The 14,001-nt window shown below is 36.7% G+C and overlaps 1 protein-coding gene across 1 annotated transcript in view; it reads left to right on the top strand.

Annotated features, from left to right (window-relative positions):
• Positions 1 to 14,001, top strand: part of LOC123537789 (uncharacterized) — a 49,176-nt gene that overhangs the window by 5,424 nt on the left and 29,751 nt on the right. Inside the window, exon 2 of the mRNA XM_045321593.2 lies at positions 8,349 to 8,429. The gene's annotated coding sequence lies outside the window, so the exon portion shown is untranslated. The remainder of the gene's footprint in view (positions 1 to 8,348; positions 8,430 to 14,001) is intronic.

Genomic DNA, 14,001 nt, shown 5'->3' with positions numbered 1-14,001 from the left:
GTCAACTTAGGTTAAAGGATAGTGCATTGATGGGCGTGTCGGTCATTTCTTTGTCATCGATGGTGGATTTTAAATAATTGCTTGAATGGTACCACAGTAGATGACGTGCAGTGGCAAGACAGTCCGTAGCTCAAGGTCAAGGTACACTTAGACGTTAAAGGATAGTGCATGTGGGCATGTCCGGTCCATTCTTTGTCATTCATGCATGGATTTTAAATAACTATGCTGATGTGTGACACAATAAGCGACTGTCACACGCAAGACCAGGTCGTAGCTCAAGGTCAAGGTACATTAGACGTTAAGATCATTTTCTGATAGTGCATGATGGGCATGTCCGGTCCATATCTTTGTCATTCATGCATGGATTTTAAAAAACTATGCATGAATGTGTGACACAGTAAGACGAGTGTCATGGCAAGACCGGTCCTAGGTCAAAGTCCTAAACTCTAACATCGCAAATATTCATTCAAAGTGCCATCGGGCATGTGTCATCTACGGGCAGCTTTGTTGGTTATAGTTTTTGATAAAGTCAAATATCTCTGTTACTATCAAAGCTATTGACTTTGAACTTATAATAGTTATTTACTATCGAAGTCTACACCAGGAAAAATAATCCCCATAACTCTGATTGAATATTGATAGAATTATGCCCCTTTTAACTTAGAATTTATGGTTAAAGTTTTTGATAAAGTCAAATATCTCTGTTACTATTAAAGTTATTGACTTGAAACTTAAAACAGTTATTTACTATCGAAGTCTACATCAGGAAAAACAATGTGCGTTACTCTGATTTGAATTTTGATAGAATTATGCCCCTTTTTAACTTAGAATTTTTGGTTAAAATTTTTGATAAAGTCAAATATCTCTGTTACTATCAAAGCTATTGTCTTGAAACTTAAAATACTTATTTACTATAAACGTCTACACCAAGAGAAATAATCCCTATAACTCTGATTTGAATTTTGACAGAATTATGCCCCTTTTTAACTTAGAATTTTTGGTTAAAGTTCTTGATAAAGTCAAATATATCTGTTACTATCAAAGTTATTGACCTGAAACTTAAAATACTTATTTACTATCAAAGTCTACACCGGGAGAAACAATCCCTATAACTCTGATTTAAATTTTGACAGAGTTATGCCCCCTTTTAAATTAGAATTTTGGTTAAAGTTTTTGATAAAGTCAAATGTCTCTGTTACTATCAAAGCTATTGACTTTAAACTTAAAATAGTTATTTACTATCGAAGTCTACACCAGGAAAACAATCCTCATAACTGTGATTTGAATTTTGACAGAGTTATGTACCTTTTTAACTTAGAATTTTTTGTAAAAAGTTTTTGATACTTTTTTTTTATTTAACGACGCACCGAGACATGATAGGTCATATGGCAACTTTCCAGCTTTAATGGTAGAGGAAGACCCCAGGTGCCCCTGCGTGCATTATTTCATCACGAGCGGGCACCTGGGTAGAACCACCGACCTTCCGTAAGCCAGCTGGATGGCTTCCTCACATGAAGAGTTCAATGCCCCGAGTGAGGCTCGAACCTACATCCATGAGGGGCAAGTGATTTGAAGTCAGCAACCTTAACCGCTCGGCCACGGAGGCCCCCAAAGGTTTTGATAAAGTCAAATATCAGAGGATGGGAGCAAAATTTAAAGGAACTTTACTGTTGAAAGTCCTCAGGAAAATGCACACACAAAGGGAAGAATATCCCGAAAGCACTTAGTCCACTAATATTATTAACAGGTACAGATGTGTCAAAATACACTTAACTTTGCAGGTACCATCCATGTTGTACCAAGAAAAGTGTCTCGGTTTTTACCTAGACTAATAATAAAAAAGTTACAAAATACACTATTTCTAGTAACATTAAAAGGGAAAGTAATTCAATAAAAAATATTGTAAGTGAACAAAAAAAGTGAATCTGCCAAAATAAAACAAGAGCACCGCAATGCAAAGCAACATAAACACAAAACAAAGTCATGTGACCTTTAACTCTAAGTGTGACCTTTACCTTGAAGCAAGCTATGTGCTTGCACGTCATCTCAATGTGGTGACACTTGTGCAGTTTTTTTTTTAAATCCTTCAATGCAGTTTAAGAGTTTACAATCGCACTCGAAACAAGTATATGACCTTTGACCCCTAGACGTAACCACAGACAGACCGGTCAGACGAAAACCAAAATTGTTCCTTCGGGCGGGTAAATATACAACAAGGAATGGAGACGCAATGATATTTCGTTTTCTACAGTTTTCACAATGTTTTACTGCTGACTACATTTTGATCCTTAAACCCAGTTATTTAATTTATTTTCATTTCGGACGACGACGAGTGGAATACGGATACATCGCGAACTGATAAGTCACCTTTTCACTTTGTCGCAGATGCGGAATGTTTTCTACACACATAAATTAAATTTCATGTTGAGACGGTCCATGAAAAATCGATGTCTTAGTGTTCATAGTCAACTTAGACTTAATTCGTAAATGTCTATTTGCAGCTAGGCTATAGTGCGACTAAAAATTGATACCAGACAATCCCTTCTCAGGAGTACTTACTGTAACAAGTCCTTAACATCTGTGAGTGATTTTGGGAAAATTTATATTGGGATTTTGGGAGTGTCTCTGCCACAGTTGGGAAAAAATACTATATTTTGGATTGAGAAGTGGCGGTGTATTGGCCTGTGCTATATATGGATGAAAAGCCCTTTGAGGTATGATGGTACTAATAGACGTTAGTTTGCATCTGCCCATATGCCAAAAAATATTTTGTTTTGGAATAAATTTTTGATAAAATGGCGTAAGGAAATACTATATTAGAATGTTGCACTGATACTGTTATAGGTCATACAGTGACTTTTTCAGCTTTGATGGTTGAGGAAGACCTCAGGTGCCCCTTCGTGCATTATTTCATCACGGGCGGGCACCTGGTTAGAACCACCACCCTTCCTGCAAGCCAGCTGGATGGCTTCCTCACATGAACAATTCAATACTCCAAATTGGGCTCAAATCCGTATCGGTGAGGGTCAAATTATTCGAAGTCAGAGACCATAACAGCCCCATCTGAATATTACGAGCTGCTGAGAATTTGCATGCACTTTGCTGTAATTTGTTTTTGTCTTTAATACAGCATTACTCTTAATTTGTCAATTTTAAGTTCAGTGAAAATTGGTATATTCTGCTAGGCCTTATCATAGAATCTTGTACTGTCCGGCAATTAGTAGCCTAGGCAATCGTAATGGAGTATCGTAATAGAACAACATGAAATTTTTGAGTTGTGAACAATAGATCGACTTTAGTTTTTGATACCTGAAATGCTTTAGCTTGGACTTTTCTGCCATTTCTTTCCATAGAATTTTTTTCATTGTTGGTAGAAATCATGTGACCTATAAGACGAGTACTACAGCAGGTCTGACTAGCCCAGAGCCATTATGTACTTGAATGTATTAAATTTTATGAGTGGATTGGGATGTCGAGGCCTGCTCGGGTACCCCAAAGGTCTATGTCATTGGGATAGATGTTACCATTGACGAATAAAGTTTGTTGAAACATTATGTCCATATCTTCTTACACTTACAACTTACATCTTATTTAGTTTCCCCGCCCCCATGGTAAAAAAAAATCAGAATTGTCAAAAAACATGTTTGCAGGCATCTTGATAATGTTGACGATGGATATATATAAGAATCTTTTGAACAACCCTTGATTATCATATGTGATCAAAACAAGAGGAATGACATTTAAAAGTTGCTAATTTAGCTGCTGAAACTGAACCAAGGAGGTATTTAACACTATTTGTGTAAATATATTAAATAAACAATTATCTCTATATACCTGTACAGTGTGAGCTCTGTGAAAGGAGTGAATACTCCAGAAGGCTTCATTTCAAAGGTAATATTACTATAGAATTAATACAAACATTTTTAATTTTAGGTTTAATTGTCTGAATCTTCATGATATGTGTTTATATTATTATATCTGAAACAGGATTACTCTTAATATGTCTGAAACAGTCTCAGTAAGGTATTGTTTTCACTTGGTTTATCATTATTTTACTCAGACTTTATCATAAACTCTTACTTAAACCCTTAGGCTGCAAAAATTCTACAATGAACTTGTCCATATTCTAATTTGGACAATATCATTTACTGATAAAAATGGGTGCTTACCAAAAAAATACTGGCTGAATAGCGAACAGTTCAGATCATGATCAGACTGCACAGATGTGCGGGCTGATCATGATCTACTCTGGTCGCAAAGGCAAAACCAATCATGTCCAGCATGGTAAGGGTTAAAATTCTCAATCAGTATAATTGAGCCGTGCCATGAGAAAACCAACATAGTGGGTTTGCGACCAGCATGGATCCAGACTAGCCTGCGCATCTGCGCAGTCTGGTCAGGATCCATGCTGTTTGCTAACGGTTTCTCTAATTGTTATAGGCTTTGAAAGCGAACAGCATGTATCCTGACCAGACTGTGGGGATGCGCAGGCTGGTCTGGATCCATGCTGGTCGCAAACCCACTATGTTGGTTTTCTCATGGCGCAGCTCATATTGAATCTGTTTAATATTTAAACAAAACTTTGAAGTGTTGTAGTTTGTAGTGTTTTCTAGTACATGACTGTGAGATTAAAAAAATTTGATGTCTTAATCTGTATTATATTTACTTTTTAAGTCACTATATGTACATTGTAAACCGAAGTGGACAAAATTCACGCATACCAAAAGTCTACCATGGTTCCATGGTTAAACCTCTGGCACATTTCGCAGATATTTTTTGTTTTGTTTCAACCAATCAATGATGTGTCGCGACAAATCTTCGCTAACAAATCAAAATCGGCAATGAAAAGTTTGACCGCGTCCTTAAATATGTTATCAACACCAAATTATGAGGGATATATTATATTTCTTGAACATCCGAGTAGAGGGATAATTTGTATTCATTGTTAGCTGCATGTTGATGCACTAATTGCCTAGATGTTGTTGCGAAGTTTCAAGTTGGCATGTCAAATAATGGTGAACATTGATTGGCTGAAACCACTGACTTCTATAGTAGTATAGTAACTAACCTTTAGCCTGCTGACGGCAAGTGATTCTGCCTTTGCGACTGGTGCACGTCTTGTTTTTCTGTTGAAATATGGCATTACACCCCCCACCCACTTCTCCCCCCAAAAAATACAACCCCAAAACATATTTTAGCATTACTTCCGGTATGTCTTTTTTTATGCTATGTACATTTTAAAATACAGAGAAATATTTGTGAATTTATATAATTATATATAGATCCATTAGTTGATAATTTGTTAATACAGGTACACACACTTAAAATTTAAATTGAGAGCAATTTATAGAATCCACAATCATGACAATACAAATTAAGTTTGAATAATATTAACTTCCTAAGGTTTCACAAAATTTCAAAACTGTACACCACCTGTTCACCTTAGTCTTTCAATCACACATTTAAAAATTCCTTCTGGGGAAGATCAGAGATCAGTTGATCTGATTGGCTGAACTTGATCCAAGAGACAAAAATTCCACTTGTACGTTCGTATTGACGTTTTGACGAGTAGAAATGGCTGGAAGTTGAGTGAAATTTTCGGTTAAACTGTCCGGCAGGATGAGTTCTGTTTTACCAGTAGAAATTAGTAATGCAATGAATACATACATGTACAAATTAATCAGTCACCATTCTGGCGAAATAATCGCACAATGCTGCCATAAGTTAATGTCATAGTTTATCAGTTGTTCATTACTGATACCGTGTGTATCACACATTGGAAGCAATTCAGTACCTGCAGGTTCCTGTGTGTTGCTCATGACATCAAACATCGGATTCACCTCTGTCATATGCAAAAATATTTTGGGCATCCAGAAATTTTAGGACTTTTGAGCTTTGTTGCTGGACAAGTAAGAATTGTAAGTCACTATATATATATATATATATATATATATATATATATATATATATATGTGCAGGACGAGTTATCTCCTGAAAAAAAAAATGTCCCCTGTGATCACACGCATTTCCAGTGTCTTAGGGCTAATTGTTTTCTGTTTGTTCAATCCCTCAGAAAATGGCAGAGTTCATTTTAGTATTTTCTAGAGTTACAAATCCAGAAAGTTTTTCTGCAGTGTCAGTGAACAGTAATTATGATAGATAGATTCTCCATACTTTTCTATGGAAAATATCTCTTTTTTTTCCTTCAAGAGCTAAAAACAAGAGAAACCTTCAAACAACTTCCCATGACTATAGCTGCTTGAATGATCCTCATTTAAATTGGTCTTACTGAAGTCCTCCCTCTAATTTGTTCAAAATGGGGGCACTAAATGGCCCCTTTGATGGCTACCAGAGCTAAAAATAGAAAGATCCTACAAACAACTTTGAATAGCCCTTTGGATCTGCATGCAATCTGACTAAAGTACATCTCCTATTACGCTACGCATAGGATCTGAGAACGACCTATTCATAGCTTCGTTCTGACGAACCTTTCCCTAGCCAATCAGAGCTTAACTTACAATATTTTGCAAATTTACCTGTATCCTTGACTTTTGATATTTACAATTCTTATGTCAAAATGTATCCGATAGCCGGTTAGCTTAGTCGGTAGGCTACTTGCTTTGTAAGCGAGGGGTCCCGGGTTCGAGCCCTGGAATGACTGCACATTTTTCTTACTCTTTGAAATTGGAACAAGTCGTCTGATTGGTTAAAATAAAAATAGCAATACTGGAAATCCAAAATATACGGAAGGCGTATGTGAATGGGTCGTTCTCAGATCTTCGTTTAGAAGATCAAGTACTTAAGTCAGATTGGATCTGCATGAAACTTGGTCTGTAGCATCACTTTAGTGTTGTCTCCCAATGTTGTTAAAAGGGGGCACTTTGCCCCTTTTTAAGTCTCTACCATGCTGGACATGATTTATTCTGCCTTTGCGACCAGTGTAGATCATGATCAGCCTGCACATCTGTGCAGTCTGATCATGATCTGCACTGTTTGCTATTCCTTAAGTATCTTTTTGGTAAGCACCCCTTTTGATAGTTAATGATACTGTCCAAATTGGAAAATGGACAAGTCCATTATAGAAATTCAGCAGGGTAAGGGTTAAGAGGCAGCTAGAACTAAAGACAGAAAAAACCCCACTTTTATAGGACTTCTTTTCATGAACTGCTCTATATATCTTCATCCAGAGTTTTTTTTTTTAATTTTTCAAAACAACCTGTTGCTTTCTTTAAATTGCCCAGCTTCATCAAAATCAGTAAGTAATACATTGCCGAGTGGTTAAGGTCACTGACTTCAAATCACTTGCCCCTCACCAATGTAGGTTCAAGCCTGACTTGGGGCGTTGAGTTCTTCATGGAAGACATCCAGCTGGCTTATGGAAGCTCGATGGTTCTACCCAGGTACCCGCTCATGATGAAATAATGCATGGAGGGGCAGCTGGGGTCTTCCTCCGTCATCAAAGCTGGAGGGTCACCATATAACCTAGAATTATGTCGAGGGACGTTAAACCCAACAAAAACAAAAGAGTCAGTAGCATCATTATAAGGTCCTTGCCCAATGTTGTTTAAGAGGGGCACTTTGCCCATTTTTAGGGGCTACTTGAGCTTAAAATAGAAATACCTTGAATTGGATTCTTCTCATGAACTACTAAGTCTTGATTGATCTTTGTCAAACTTGGTTTATTGTATTAAATGTCCTGTCTCAATTTTATTCAAATCATTTTGTTAGGGCCATTTTAGGGGTTGGCAGAGTTAATATTAGGAAACCATTTTAAGCTCGACTGTACAAAGTATTTAAAAAAAAAACTGGTTTGTTATATTTACATTTCTGCACCGGTATCGTGTTGTAATACTTGTTTTGTCCCATTTAAAATTCCATTGTGGAACAGTTTTGTAAGGATGTGAAGTGTTTCAAAACAAATGATTTTTTGAACAGATTATTTTGTATTTTCCTTTTGACTAGTATTTAAAGACCTATATGCTGAACGAAGATGGGTTTTGTATTTTCTAAAATAGAAGCTTGTAATTATCAGAAAGATACATTGTTTGGGACTAAACAGGTTTTTGAAGCTATGGCTACTGTGATTTTAAACACACTAGTAAGTTTCACAGAGGAGGTTGCTGACCATTGTTGTTGCTAGCTGTTGGATTCATTGCAGAAATTGTGGATAAATATGCACAGGTGGCAGTGTTTGAAGTTTTGAGTTTTACTTTTGCTTTTAATTTTTAATTGGAAACATCAAGTGAAGCAGAAGCCAGGAGCCTACGTTATGTTTCCTTCCAGCAACAAATACTTTTTCAGTGCAATTCTGTGCCTATAATTCAAACACTTATTCTTTTTCTTTTCAGAAAGACAAAGGGAGTTAATACAACAAGTCAAATAAAGCTGTGGACAAGGATGAGTTACTAAATTTGATCAGCAATTGAAAGGTTTGCAAAATCTTTGAAATGTTCTTGTGTGTTGAACACTGGGAAGTTTTTAAGCTTCCATCTTGTAGGTGGAAATTATAATACATTTATATGGCTGCAATTCACAAATTCTTCTTCTTTTGGAAGGACTTCCATTGTGAGAGTGGTTGTAGATAGCAAACTTCACTTGCTTCGCAGTCAGTACGTGGTTTTGTAACTGGTTTGAGGTGTAGAACTTTTTCATGTGTGGTGTGAGTGTGTTCGGGTTTAGCGTCCTTTCCAACAATTATTAAGTCATATAAACAGTGGTGTCTACTTTTTGCAGTGATATCGCAAGCATTATGCCCAGTTCTGTAGTGCTACCACACTAGAATATCAAGCCGTTGACACATGACATAACCGCACCCGGTCATATACTGATACCAGGCTGACCAATCCTAGCACTATCCTTTTAATGCTGAGCGCCACCCGAAGAAGCTATTTAAGTACCATTTTTTACTTCTTTGGTATAACGCAGTCAGGGATTGAACCGGTGACCTCCCACACTCTAAGCAGAGGCCCTACCATTAGGCTACCAAGGCAGTATTTTTCATTATGTGGAATTCATCTAGCTGGCTGATAGAGTGCCTGCCTTTACCTTAAATAATGCCCAATGGGGAAGTACTCTACCATATAAAGCTAAAATTGCCATATTAATTATGCTCCCCTTCGAAAAAGGAGGGTATTTTGTTTTGCAGATGTTGGTTGGTCTGTTAGTATGTAGACCAGTCAGCTTCCGGACGATAGCTCAAGAATGGTTGGGCCTAAGATCATAAAGTTCATAGCGAGGTTGATCAGGACCAGCAGATGACCCTTATTAATTTTGAGATTAGTAGGTCAAAGGTCTCAAGGACAGTGACCCGCAACAGGTAAACAGTTTCTGGGTGATATAACTCAAGAACGCTTAGGCCTAGGAGTATGAAAGTCGATAGGTGGTTAACTTAATCATGACCAGCAGAAGACCCCAATTGATTTTGAGGCCAGTAGGTCAAAGGTCAAGGTCACAATGACCTGAAACAAACTGTTTCTGGACGATATCTTGAAAATGTTTGTGCCAAGGATCACCAAACTTTACAGGGAGGTTGATCATGACCAGCAGATGGCCTCTGTTGATTTTGATGTCAGTAGGTCAAAGGTGAATGTAACAGTAATTGGGAACATTCAAACTTTCTTGATGGTATCTCTAGAACGCTTGAGCCTAGGATCATGAAAGTTGATAGGGGGGTTGGTCATTAACTGCAGAAGACACCTATTGATTTTGAGGTCAGTAGGCCAAAGGTGAAGGTCACATTGACCTGGGACAGTTACATCGTTTCCGGACAATAACTTGAGAAAACTTGGACCTAGGATCATGAAACTTAATAGGGAGGATGATCATGACTAGCAGATGACCCCTATTGATTTGAGGTCAATAGGTCAAAGGTCAAGGTCACATTGACCCAGAACAGTAGAACTTTTGTGTACAGTGATCAAATAGTTTCTGTTCCTTGTGCAATTACTGAATGCATCAAGGGGGTCATTTCATGTTCTACAAGCTCTTGTTCTAATTTTGTTGATATGACCTTAAACCCTAACAAAAATAACTAACTCTTCTTCAGAACCTTTGCATAAATTACTTTGTCCAAGGAGTTTGTTTTTTACAAAACAAACATTTTATTTTGCAGATAATTTCCGCACTCTTTGTATTAAGGTAGTGGGTCCATGACAGCTGGCAATTTTCATTCATTTATGTATTTTCAGATCTCCGTATATGATTTTAACTTTCCCAGTTAACCTTTAGCATGCTAGATAAATTGTCGTCTGCTGGAAATGTCGTCTGCTAAAATTGTAAAGTTCATTCAATTTGCTCCAAAATTGGAAGAAATATTGTCAGAGTAGCAAACAGCTTGGAACCTGATCAGACGCCGATTTAATCGGCGTCTGATCTGGTTCCAAGCTGTTTGCAAAGGCTGTTAAATTCGCCTGCAGCAGGCTAAGGGTTAAGTTAAGTCCTCATAAGGGCTACAATAGCTGTCAAAAATTGCTGTTATGGCATTATGAGAATAGGTAAATGCAAATTGTCATTGTCATGGCTTGTGATACCTTAAACAAACTTTTTTGTAGCTTTCATCAATTTTAAGAAAAAAAAAATGATTTGAACTGTTAAATCTTTATGTATGTTTGTCAGGGACCTTTTTATAAGCTTGACTACCGGTAACTGAAATATTTTCGTAATAGCATTTTTAAAAGAAACCACAAAACCTTCTGCCCATGAAATTCAGTGACTTTACGGTAAGCAATTATTACCTTGCGGTTAAGCATGCAACAGTACTAGTGTGCAGTGTGTCACTGAATTCCTTTGTTTATAGCTATTCTTAGAACCAATTAATATTAATTGGTTATAATTAGCCTTTCATGGTTATTCACGATTGTCCATTAGCCTTGCAATAAAACCATCAAGATTTTATTATATCTTTTGCATGCTTATGATGCATTACCTGTTAAAATGAGGCCAAGGAAATAATTTTGATGTTTTCTTGTCCTGCTGTTGTAAGGCCAAGCAAATTATTTCTGATTTTTTTGTGTTGGGGAAAAGTGACATTTTAAAATATTGTCTCCAGGTAAATTTGAGTATAAGCTAGGCCAAGCATTTTATTGTTGTTTTGGAAAGGCAAGCAAAAGTCAAGTTCCATGAAATTATGTTGGATGGAAAATAAGGCTGAGCAAATTTTTGGATTGTATGAATTTAGTTAGTCATTATTTTCCACCAATGAAGTAAGACTGCCACTAGGCAGATTATAAATATGTTCATCTATTTTGTTGTTAAAAACTTAATGGAATGTCTTGGCATAATATTTGTTTATGTAAAAGTGCCAGAGGGCTGTCAAGAATTGGATACACTTTTGAAAATATTTATTATTAAATACCTTACCTTGATTAGTTACCAAAAAGTGCTTGATAAACTTGTCATTATGACCTGAAAGCCGGGATCCGATTATGGCGCAGTGTGCCCAACATGCTCACGTGCAGATAACTGAAATCATAATTATATTATAAGCAACCAAATATTTTAATTTTGCAATCATGATTTGTTAAAAACAGATGAAACAGCAGTCCAGTTAGAGTTTATGAATAATTATAATTATGGTTAGAAAAAACACTACTCTCATTACTGCCTCAGAACTTACACAGAGTTAGGAAATTGTAAAGGGAGGTAATGAAAACTAATAGGTTCAGTAAAACTTTCTGCTATGTTAATTATAATTTGACAAACAACTGTTTAAAGAAGTTGACTAAATGATATATTTTATGTACAGTACAAAAAATGTGCCAGACATTATTACCACATTATGTTTAAATAAATGCATTTTAAGCCTTTAACAGCTGTAGTGTGCCTTAAACTTGCCATGATGGGCATTTCTACTTTTATAATGGCTTTTTGCCATGATGGGCATTTCTACTTTTAAAACTGCGTTTTTTAGCACAGACACTAGGGGGATAGTATATGCACTCACCTCCAACCCTGCCAACATTTAGCCAGTACCTTTTTAGCTCATCTGATTTTTGGTAAAAAAAGTATGAGTTATTGTTATCACTTGAACGGTGTCGGTGTTGGCGTTGGCGTTGCCTGGTAAAGTTTTATGTTTAGGTCAGCTTTTCTCCTAAACTATCAAAGCTATTGCTTTGAAACTTGCAACACTTGTTTGCCATCATAAGCTGACCCTGTACAGCAAAAAACATAACTCCATACTGCTTTTTGCAAGAATTATGGCCCCTTTTGGACTTAGAAAATCAGACTTCTTGGTTAAGTTTTGTGTTTTTGTGCTGACCCTGTACAGCAAGAAACATAACTCTGTCCTGCTTTTTGCAAGAATTATGGCCCCTTTTGGACTTAGAACATATCAGATTTATTGGTTAAGTTTTATGTTAAGGTAAACTTTTCTCCTAAACTATCAAAGCTATTGCTTTGAAACTTTCAAAAGTAGTTCACCATCATAAGCTGACCCAGTACATCAAGAAACATAATTCCATCCTGCTTTTTGCAAGAATTATGGCCCTTTTCGGACTTAGAAAATCATGGGTAGGACAATATTTCTATTATACAGAGACAAAAAAATCAGATGAGCGTCTGCACCCACACTGCGGTGCTCTTGTTTAGACTTTAAAACCATGTTGAAATTGTAACAAAACATGTTTTATGTTAGAGATCTGTTCTAGTACTAATTAGGCTTATAATGATATTAATGCAGAATGTTGGCAAGAGTGGGTGTGGGGACTGAAAGGGACCGTTAAGTGTTTGTGAATTTTATCAATAGGTCAGTAACATACATTATGGCAGCAGAAAGCACACTCCAGTTACTTTTAGAAGGAAGAGCATTGAATCTGCCTGTAATTTTTTCATTTATTAAAAGTAATTTTTCTGAATGAATGTTTGATTATGAAATCAGAAAATATTACTGTACCGGTCTATTAACCTTTAGCCTGCTGGCGGCAATTATTCTGCCTTTGCGACCAGTGCAGACCAAGATCAGCCTGCACATCCGTGCAGTCTGATCATGGTCTGCACTGTTTGCTATTCAGTCAGTAAATTTTCAGTGAACACCCCTTCGAATATTAAATGGTATTGCCCAAATTGAATGATGGACCAGTCCATTTTAGAAATTTAGCAGGGTAAGGGTTAAATAACAATGTTTTGCCTACAATGTGCAACATTTTAATGCATTATGTACATGTAAAACATAAGAATGAGTAATATTTTGAGTCATTCATGCTTTTATTATCTTTAATAGGACATGTACATGACAAGCTGTGTGATGATAAAAGGCTAGAAATGTAAAATATTTTTTGTTTGTTTTGTTTTACATGAAGAACAAAAGTATACCATGAAATCAGATTCTTTGAGGATAAGTTTGGTTGATATCATGTTTGCATCTATCCATGAAATTTAATCCCAAAATACATGTAAACTTCCTATCCCGTGACATTACACATGATAAAATAAAATACATAGGAAACAATAGAATACAGCTAAGCAAATATTTCTGTAGCACACTGTTTGATTGAGTCGCTTCATGAGAGGTAATTTATGAAATGTGCAACCCTTCTAACACCTTATTATGCATCCCCCACCCCCCTTTAAAGAAGGAAGGGTACATTGTTTTGCAGATGTCCGTCCGTCGGTAGTCGATAATGCCGGTTTTTGGATAATAACTCAAGAAGTCTCGGGCCTAGGATCATGAAAGTTGATAGGGAGGTTGGTCATGAGCAGCAGATGACCTGTTTTTGATTTTGAGTTCAAAGGTCAAGGCCACAGTGACCCGGAACAGTTAAACAGCTTCTGGATGATAACTCAAGAACGTTTGGGCCTAGGATCATGAAAATTGATGGGAAGTTTGGTCATGACCAGCAGAATCTGTGTCCCCTATTAATTTTGAGGTCAGTAGGTCTAAGTTCAAGATCACAGTGATCCCGAACTGTTAAACGGTTTCCAGACGATAACTCAAGAACGCTTGGGCACAGAATCATGAGACTTAATAGTGAAGTTAATCATGACCAGCAGATGAGGCCTATTGAT

Source organism: Mercenaria mercenaria, chromosome 18 (assembly GCF_021730395.1).
Source record: "Mercenaria mercenaria strain notata chromosome 18, MADL_Memer_1, whole genome shotgun sequence".
NCBI classification, from domain to species: domain Eukaryota; kingdom Metazoa; phylum Mollusca; class Bivalvia; order Venerida; family Veneridae; genus Mercenaria; species Mercenaria mercenaria.
Note: the sequence above shows the minus strand (reverse complement) of the source record. Positions and strands in the feature narration are given on the sequence as shown.